General features: G+C 34.2%; 1 long non-coding RNA gene across 3 annotated transcripts; it reads left to right on the forward strand.

Annotated features, from left to right (window-relative positions):
* The first annotated feature begins 5,653 nt into the window (after positions 1-5,653).
* On the forward strand, positions 5,654-8,333 carry LOC143228152 (uncharacterized). 3 transcript variants are annotated; one of them, XR_013015222.1, is made up of 3 exons: positions 5,654-5,891; positions 6,510-6,861; positions 7,910-8,333. It is a non-coding gene; the product is annotated as an uncharacterized LOC143228152 (long non-coding RNA). The 3 variants fall into 3 exon arrangements; XR_013015221.1 differs by having other exon boundaries at positions 6,510-6,856; positions 7,910-7,933; XR_013015223.1 differs by having other exon boundaries at positions 6,665-6,856; positions 7,910-7,933.
* The last annotated feature ends 1,561 nt before the right edge of the window (positions 8,334-9,894 follow it).

A 9,894-nucleotide genomic window follows, 5' to 3' on the forward strand; every position in this document is an offset into this window, starting at 1 on the left:
AGTTTTGTGCCTGGTTTTTAAATAAATTTGGTATTAACTGGAATGTCATATTTTGTTGCTAGTTTTTGCCAATGCTGATTATTTTTCTGCTGATGTCGGGAATATATGGTATGCTGCAGTATATGGTTTCGTGATTTTTTTTTAAATCGTGGGGTATATTTACTTTTGTTACTCAGGAGCTGAAGAATCACCGAGACGAGAATTTCAAGAAACAAATGCGACATCAAACAAGAGGAGGCTGAAGAAGAAAAAGGACATGGTAAGTATAGTTTCTGACAATTCTACTAACCTCAACCTTAACGACGCTAATAACAATACTAAAAATCAAAGTGTTAACAACGTAACCCACGTTAATGACGACAAAGCCACTTGTTCTAACAAAAATAACAAAACTAACCTGAATACTAACAACACCACCATCGCCACTAATTCTAAGAACACCACTACTGTCACACAAACACACGATTCTCCTTACTACAGAATCCCAACTCTGTTCATCAAAGGAGTAAATAACACAACACGCATCCCACAGATTGTCAAACAACTGAGGGCATTCAGTTTAAAGACATCAAACGTCTTCCTAATGGAAGAATCATGCATAAATGTTCTGAACCACAAGAGTTTTCACATATTTTGGCCTACTGGCCCAAGGATGCCTTTGGGGTTCAAGCCACTATTACTACACCAAAAACCAACACACCAAAACTAACTGTCATTATCAGAGGTGTCGATTTCGACATCGAAGATAATGAAATCACTGACGAACTAAAAACTCAAGGCTTCAACATTGTATCATCAAACAGAATTATCTCATTCAGAACGAAACAAAAAACGTCACTGATCAAGGTAACCGTCAACAAAAAAGACGATCAAGACAAATTATTAAAAAACGGTTGCTTTTTATTTTTCAAAAGACACACGACCGAACCGGAAAATACACACCAAAAACCCATTATCCAATGCTACAAATGTCAACAGTTCGGACACACAAAAACTAATTGTATGGCCAAGGACAGATGTGTTAGATGTGGCGGATCTCACGAGGACGCTCAGTGTCCTAACGAGCGTAACCAAGTGAGATGCGCTAACTGTCAGGGCCCCCACGCAGCCAGTTACAAAGGCTGCCCCAAATACACCCAAATACGCAACAGATTCCTTTTCAAAACCACGAACAATAATAATCAATCCCACGGCACCCACATCACCAAACAACCTTTACTACAAACTCCGGTAGACTCGCAAATCAAACACTCTCAACCTCAACCAACACGTACTTATGCGGACGTAACACGCCCGAAAACAACACAAGCATTCAACCCCACAGATTTCACCACAAACTTGCTAGCAATGCTAATAGAATTGAGTGATCTCCCCTCATTCGAATGGAGGCACGAGTCACTCATGGCTGTTTGCAGCTTTGCAAGTTATTACTTTAACCTTCCTCACCTCAAACCACACCATCTTTCACTCAAAATTCATGCAAGGGAAATAAAACAACACATTAAAATCTTACACATCAACTGCCAAGGAAATCTCAAAGACAAAAGGATAGAAATATACAACATAAACAAACATATAAACGCCAACATAATCATCGTTTCAGAAACACTTTGCACAAAGAAACATAACACCACAATCCCCGGATTCATCACACACAGCATACCTCACTCAGAAAACAACAGAGGTATAATAGCTTACTTTAGTACGAAAATATCGCATTTAATCTCGATAGAAGATTCCTTTAAACCTAACATTAATGAAACCATTTTCTGTAATATACACTTTAACAACCGGCTAACTATTCCGATTCTAGCCATATATTGCTCACCAACCAAAGATATCGACATTAACTTCCTTCAAAAAGGTGTTAATCGTAAACCCAAACCAATTATTATTGGAGATTTTAATTCACCGCATACAGAATTAAGGGGTAACAGAGACATACGCAGAGGATCGTGGATAAAATATTTTATCTCTAGCAATAAAATGCACCTAATCAATGACCATACACCTACACACTTCTCAGCCGCTAACGGCTCATACGATGTACTCGATTTCATCATCGCACCCAAGGACATGGTTAATAGAAAATCTAACTTTAAAGTGCATGATGAAATCACCAGTGACCACTTCCCCATGTCATATACGATTCACCCGCGCCACCCTGCTGTGGCGTACGTGACTCCTTCCGCATACACCTACACTAAAACAGACTGGCTCACTTTTAATGCCTCTCTGGACTCATACCTACCCCATCCAATTGAACATGTAAATAACAAAACAGAACTAGACAACTATGTTGATCAAATTACAGAAGCCATAAAGAAAGCCATAAAAAACACAATTCCTAAATCAAAAAGAAAACAATCACTTATTCAATGGAGTCTAACACCAGAAATTTACGCACTAATAATCAAACGCAGACAATAAGACGAACACATTACGTCACACGCGATCCACACATTAAAACAGAAATCAATAGAACAAATACAAAAATTAAACAAGAAATTAAAAAAGTCAAAGAAAACAATTGGCATAACTTCTGTTAAAACTTAGAAAAAACCAAGAACAATCCAAAAGAATTCTGGAAAAAATTCAAGAGTATTGCTTCAGACAAAAACACAAATCACATGCTACAACATATCACACACAACAATAAAATCGCAAGGACGGACGAAGAGAAAGCTGACTATTACAAATCCTCTTTTAGCGATTTAAACTCAGTAGATTTCGACATACAACACCAACACCATGTCAACAACTTCATAAATACAAACCAAGCTTCATTCTCATCAGGATTCCCTGGCGAGACACTAGAAGCATACTCAAGTTCAATCAATAGAAAAATAACCATAACCGAACTAAAGATTAATATCAAAAACTTGAAGAACACTTCCCCCGGACATGACCAAATACCAATAATTATTCTGAAAAAAAGCTCCACTCTCCTACTACAACACCTCACAAATATCATGAACATTTCACCAGCGACAGGGTACTACCCTGACACGTGGAAAAAAGCCATCATAACAACGATCCCCAAGAAACAAACTAATAGAACAAATCCAGATAATTTCCGCCCCATCAGTCTGTTAAGCTGCCTTGGCAAACTGATGGAGAGAATTATCTCCAACCGTCTCCTCCATTTTTGCGAATCGAACAACATCCTTCCAGAATCTCAAAATGCCTCCAGAAAAAATAGACAAACAACAGATCACCTCACACGACTCACCGAATCAATCTACAAAGCTTACAACAACAATCAAGTAACCATCGGGGTATTCCTAGATGTCAAAAAAGCATTCGACAGCGTATGGCACAACGCCATCATATACAAACTAAATCACCTGCAAATAAATCCCACGATAGTCAAATGGATTTCAAATTTCTTAACCAATAGAACAGCACAAGTGAAAGTCAATAAAACTATATCCAAATTATTTAATATAACGGCAGGAGTGCCCCAAGGATCAGTCCTCTCTCCACTTCTATACATAATTTTCGTCAGTGACATACCTTTTCCAAATCTAACATACACACACAATTCACAATACGCAGACGACATCGCAATCTGGAGCACCTCCAGAAACCCAGTAATGGCTATGTCTCGCGTACAAGAATCACTAAACAACGTCTCAACATAGAGCAACAAGTGGAGAGTCGTGTTAAATCCAACAAAAACACAAGCAATCACCTTCTATAGAAAACTAAAGAAGCAAAGAAAAAATCTAGAAAAATAAAACTATCACTTGGAAATACAACCATTAACATGAGCAAAGACATCACATTCCTTGGCGTCACTTTCGACACAAAACTAACATGGAAAAAAACATATAAACAATATACACTCATCAATAAGAAAAAAGGATTTCATATCTAAAGACTATAACTGGTAAACAATCGAAATGCGCACCGAACACCATTATACAAATATACAAGGCTTACATCCGTCCACTAATAGAGTACGGATGTCAAGTAACATACAACATGTCAAACAACACACTCCAGAAAATCCAAGTGCAACAAAACAGAATATTAAAATCTGCATTCAGCCTACCATCATTTACGCCAACAAAGTATCTACACCAAATTAGCAATTTCCCAACTATAAGAGATAGAATAACAGAACTTTCTCTCAAATATTATCTAAAAGCAGAAAATAGAAACAAACTAACGGCATCACTACACAAATTATCAAGTGCACCAACAAAATACATATCACCTTACAACATATTTCAAGAATCACAATCCACTCAACAAAGAATCTAAATAAATAAAATCCATGTCACTAACATGAATTCCTTTATTTCAGATACAGGGCACACGACAGGCAAAACTTTCGGCGCCTGTCCTGTGAAAGTGGGTTTTCTCGGAGCACTCCCGTTTCCCCCCCCACATCAAAATCTTTAGGCATTGGATTTCTAGATCCCAGCCCAGGCAACTCTTTTGCCAGACCCTGAATCGTGCCGTTTGATTTGATCTGGATTTGAATTACATTCATGTTCACATCTGCTCAACTTCTTCCTTTCGGGACAAGTCCCGGCCTTTCTTTCCGCTGTTGCCTTTGCCTCCACCCAAGACAACATTTAGAGAGACATCCTCCAAAAAGTCAAGAATAATAACAATAATTAATTTATTATAAAAAACAAAAAAAAAACACCACTTAATCTTAATAACAATCCACGAAAGGGGACGAAGAGGAACCATAACGTTCCTGAACACCCCAGTTGGAGAGAGAACTCTTCTGATTTCTCTCTCTCTAAACTGAACCCCTGCCACGTTAGTTTAGTTTAGTTTAGTTTACTTTTGTTGGTTGATTTTGCTTTCTGTCTAGGTGTGTGCGTATAATGTTTTCTACGGTTTGTGGAGGAAACTTATTGATGTTGATGAAGTATTGTTTTATTTTGTCTAATTCATCGTTAATTTTATCTGGTGAGCATAGTTTTATGGCTGTGTTTATTTGGTTTCTTAGTATGTTGAGTTTTTGTTTTGTTTCATGTGCTGAGTCCCAAGGAATGTATAGTCCAGTATGGGTGATTTTTCGGTGGATTTCTGTTTTAAATTGTTTATCGGTTCTTGTAATTTTGAGGATAATAAATTATATTTGATTGCTTCCTTCTTGTTCACATGTGAAGTTAATGTTGGGATGTATGGAGCTAATGTGATTGAAAAAATTAAGTATGTGTTCTGTAGATGTGAATCCCGCAATCGTGTCATCTACATATCTGTACCAGCATGGGCAACTCAATATCACCAGTTATAGCCAATATTTTTATGACACAAGTTGAAACACAAGCAATTAACACAGCATTACATCCACCACAACCCCTTTCAAACATGTGGTCAGCTTCCGGTCAGTTACCTCTTTTTTTTGTGAACCTGACGATGACCGAAGAAGATCGAAACGTTGTTCGCTCTTCTATGTAAGATATTTTCTCAACCCAAACGAGCCGTTTTTGCATATAAAAAAAAAGGTAAAGAGGTTTTTCTAAAGCAGAACTTGATAGTGAAGATATTATAAATATAAAAGCAACACTAAAAGTAGTCATGTAGTAATTTCTCTGTGTTTAATTGTAGATATAGAAAGTTTTTCCTTAATTGTAATTATTTCTGTAATTTACAATGTACATGCATTACTTTTATCATGCACACGAGTAATAATTTACAAGCTTGGTCATTCCACTTATAAGATATTTGCATGCTATTAAAAAGTAAATTACAAACCCTCCTTTCTTTTCTTTAGTATCCTCAGAGGATCAGAATGTGGAAACATCTCAATGTGCTATCTGTCTACAATCTTGTACACATACTGTAAAACTTTCATATCAACACATTTTTGTTTTTCTATGTGTTAAAGAAGTAGCAAATCAAAGTAAAACGTGTGTCAGAAGGTGAGCTAAATATTTTTAAGGTGAATTTTCTGTTATATCAGTTAGAAAAACAAACAAACCTACATTATGTGGCATCCATTGGATCAAATTTCAGTAGAATACTTAATGTGTAATTTGTACTTTCAAATTTTGGATTACTTTTCTTTGCAAAATTTGAAGCTTATATGAAACTACGTAAATTTTTATAACCGTTTTTGTAAGCAATCTTTTATGGATTTTAGTCTTTAACTTATTGATAAAAATGTAAGACCAATGATAACATCGTGAGAGACTTTATGATAAAAATGTAAGGCCAATGATAACATCATGAGATACTTTATGATAAAAGTGTAAGGCCAATGATAACATTATGAGATACTTTATGATAAAAATGTAAGGCCAATGATAACATCATGAGATACTTTATGATAAAAATGTAAGGCCAATGATAACATCATGAGAGACTTTGTTTTTCTTAATTTTTTATCTCATTTAAGCAAAGATTTACTAAATGACTTTTATTATGACCTATCATGATAGTTTTAGTCTTTGTTTTTATTAAATATTATATTTTTTACTCTTAAGAAGTGTACTTATATTTAATATCAGTTTTGTTTATGTTTCTTTTTCCTTTTCCAGATTGTGTATATTTTTGAATTCTTATCGACTGAGAAGAGAGAAAATGCAATTACCAAAAGATAATGTATTCTTTTAAGTAATTTGGAGTTTTCTTATAGCTGTTGGATCTGCTGAATAATTTTTAATCTTATACATTTATATACATTTCTTTCAAGGAAGTTCAACCAAATTCTTGGAAACTAACCTTGCTTTCAGTTGAAAGCCTTGGAACTACACTTGTCTTTTAAGATGGTTACCAGTAGTTTTATGAAGGACATAATGGCTGGTTGCAGTGTGATGAGAGAACCAGTGGAAATCTTGAAGCTGCTTTCAAAGGAGGAAAAACTAGTTATTGTGGTTTTAAAGTAGTAAGGTTGTTGTTGTTGTTTGTTTTTACTTACTGCAGATGTTAACTATTATACAGTTACAACATGTATAATAGTTTTTTGTTATTGCTAAATTGAAACTTGTTGTAAAATATCCAAAGGATTTTTCCAAATTATGCATTGACAAGTCAACTTACCTGTTTTGTTCACCTTGACTTAAACCATGCACTTTTACCTTTTAAAGTAGATTTTCTTGGCACACTTCCTTATTTTGGTAGTTGCTAGTTTGTGCTTGTTGATGTTTGGATAGTTGAAATAAATGTTATTTTGCAGATTTTTAAAAGTACCATAAATAGAAATTCAAAAACAATGAAAGATAAAAACAGTCTTTTGTACTTTTTAGTCCTCACCTTTCACCCATTAACATTACTTTGTGTGTACAAATCAGGTATAGATGTACAGAGAAAACGTAACATGCCAAGTTTTCCACTTATAATTGCAGAAGATATTTTGATTCTTTTTACTAGCCTCCTGGTGTTATTGGTTAATGTATTAATTTTATTCCCAATGTGTGTGTGTGTATATATTTACAAAGATTTTGCAAATTGATTTTGTAGAATTCAGTTGCATTTGTAGTGAATTATATAGCTGTTGTTACTAGATGTATACTTTAATGATACTTCCCAAGTCTGATTTTATAGCTGTATGAAATTCTCTACAGAAAGTGTAGTTACAACTTTTATATTTAATACAATGTGCAAACAGTTATATTATTTCAATGAAATGCGAAAATCGACCTATTATGTTTTGGTTTTAATAAATTACAAATGGTAATAAACCCACTCTATTTCTGGATAAAGTGTTTCAGAAGTTAAGAATTCTTTTCCTGAATGGTTTAGGAGAAGCACAAATTAAAACATTATCTTGATAGAAAAAATGCAAATGCAACTAATTTAGAAATACTCAGGAAAGTTTGTAAGTCATATTAATAAAGATAATGAATTTATTTAGTTGCTTTATTTCATATTTGTTGGGTTTTTTCTTTACTAGATTTGAAGTGGGAGGTTTTGATTGCTAGTCTTCTTTACACTGTAGATTTTCAATATGTGGTTCAGATGATGAGACTACAGAATCAGAAGACTCTACCAAAACTGACATTGAATCTGACTTTTCCATCAATTGGGTGGAAGTAGATACAAAAGTTTCAGCTGTATCTCTTGTCTGTACCCAATGGAGACATGCTGATAAACAATCTAAAAACACTTCTAGTCCAACAAACACCACACCTCAGTCCTGGTAATCAAAGCAATGAAAGTTGTATTCCACCTACTGCTGATCGATCTGAGTAGGATAATAAGAATTGAATGCTACTTGACTGAAGCCATATATATAATCTTATAGTGAACAACATTACCAATACTTTTGTTGGTCGGAATCATTCAACTGCGATAATAGCCTCACAGACACTTATTACATTGTCTGTGCTGTGTTAGTTCTATGAACATTCCTGCAAGTACCTTCTCTGTGCTGGATAAATTTCATGAGCATTCCTGCAAGTACCTTTTCTGTGCTGGATAAGTTCCATGAACATTCCTGCAAATACCATGTCTGTGCTGTATAAGTTCTGTGAACATTCCTGCAAGTACCTTCTCTGTGCTAGATAAGTTCCATGAACATTCCTGCAAGTACCATGTCTGTGTTGTATTAGTTTCATGAACATTCCTGCAGGTACCTTCTCTGTGCTGGATAAGTTCCATGAACATTCCTGCAAGTATGAAAATTTCTTAAAAGTTCTAGAATCTATAAAAGAACTGTTGATAGTAGAGTGACATCTCTAGATTTTTGTCCTATGTGACATAACGCTGTCAGTCAACAAACTTAATGTTCTTCCAAACCATGAACACTCTTACACACGTAGAGTCATTTGAAGAATTACTTGGTTTTAATAAATAATGGTATAAAAATTTATTATGCACTGCCGAATACCAAAAATATTTTTGTTTTGCTTTTATTATACTGAGAACTGTGTACCAATTGTGTCATAAAGGTGATAATGTAATTTTAGTTTTTATAATTTGTTATAAATATGTTTAGTAAACTTAGGTTCTTAATTAATTAGAAGTTTTGTCTAACTTGTCTTTGTAACACTTAAAATATATCATGAGATTTATTTTGTATAGACTGATATGATATTTGAAAGAATAAGATGTTTCTCATTTCATGTACATTGTTTTATTACAAAACAGTTGTGTATTTGTAGGTTCTGCATATTATAAGTTGCAACACTGCGACAGTGACTTACTAGTCATAGCTTTTGGTTTTTGTTCTTTTCATTAGGTGTAATACAATGAGAAATATCCTTTCATTCCCCCAAAAAATCATGGAAGTTTCATTAACATGATCACCAGGATACTTGTTTTTGTCATTTTAATATCTGTTATCTGGATTTGCTGAGTTAAATTTTTAGAGGTAAAGGTAAGTGCATTCAGTACTTTAGGAGAAATGTCAGAGAACAATTGTACCATATATTTATTTAGTTCACCTTGAAATTATTAGTGTTTCAGAACTTTATACATTATTGATTAACTATAAGTAACTACTTATTGGACTCAGTTGTATCTGTAAGATATTGTTTATAGTAGCTTTTCTGTGTTATATTTTAGGAACATAATTTTGGATCTAATTTCAGTTTTCACTGACTGATGGTTCAAATATTTTTTAACTCATTTGCTTGTTGGTACATAGTTGATAAAGTATGCTTTTGTCTAAAAATAGTCTTTGTTGAGCCTTTCATTGAAGAATTTTCCATGAGAATTATGGAATGACAATTTTTCTGCCATTTCAATAAGTACGGCAAATCCTGTGCTTACCTGCTGACACTTCCATATTATTTTAAAGAAAATTATACATTTCTAAGACAAATGATTTGAATGACACAAAAGATGTCAGAAGAATAGACTTGTTATAATTAACTACAGCAGCAACCAAGATAAAATATATTTGTGGGGAAAATCAGCATGCAGTAATGATGTGTACTGGCTTGAGATTTAGCACTTATAGGTGTACAATAATGTTGTTCA

The sequence above is a fragment of the Tachypleus tridentatus genome, chromosome 10 (assembly GCF_004210375.1).
Source record: "Tachypleus tridentatus isolate NWPU-2018 chromosome 10, ASM421037v1, whole genome shotgun sequence".
Taxonomy (NCBI): domain Eukaryota; kingdom Metazoa; phylum Arthropoda; class Merostomata; order Xiphosura; family Limulidae; genus Tachypleus; species Tachypleus tridentatus.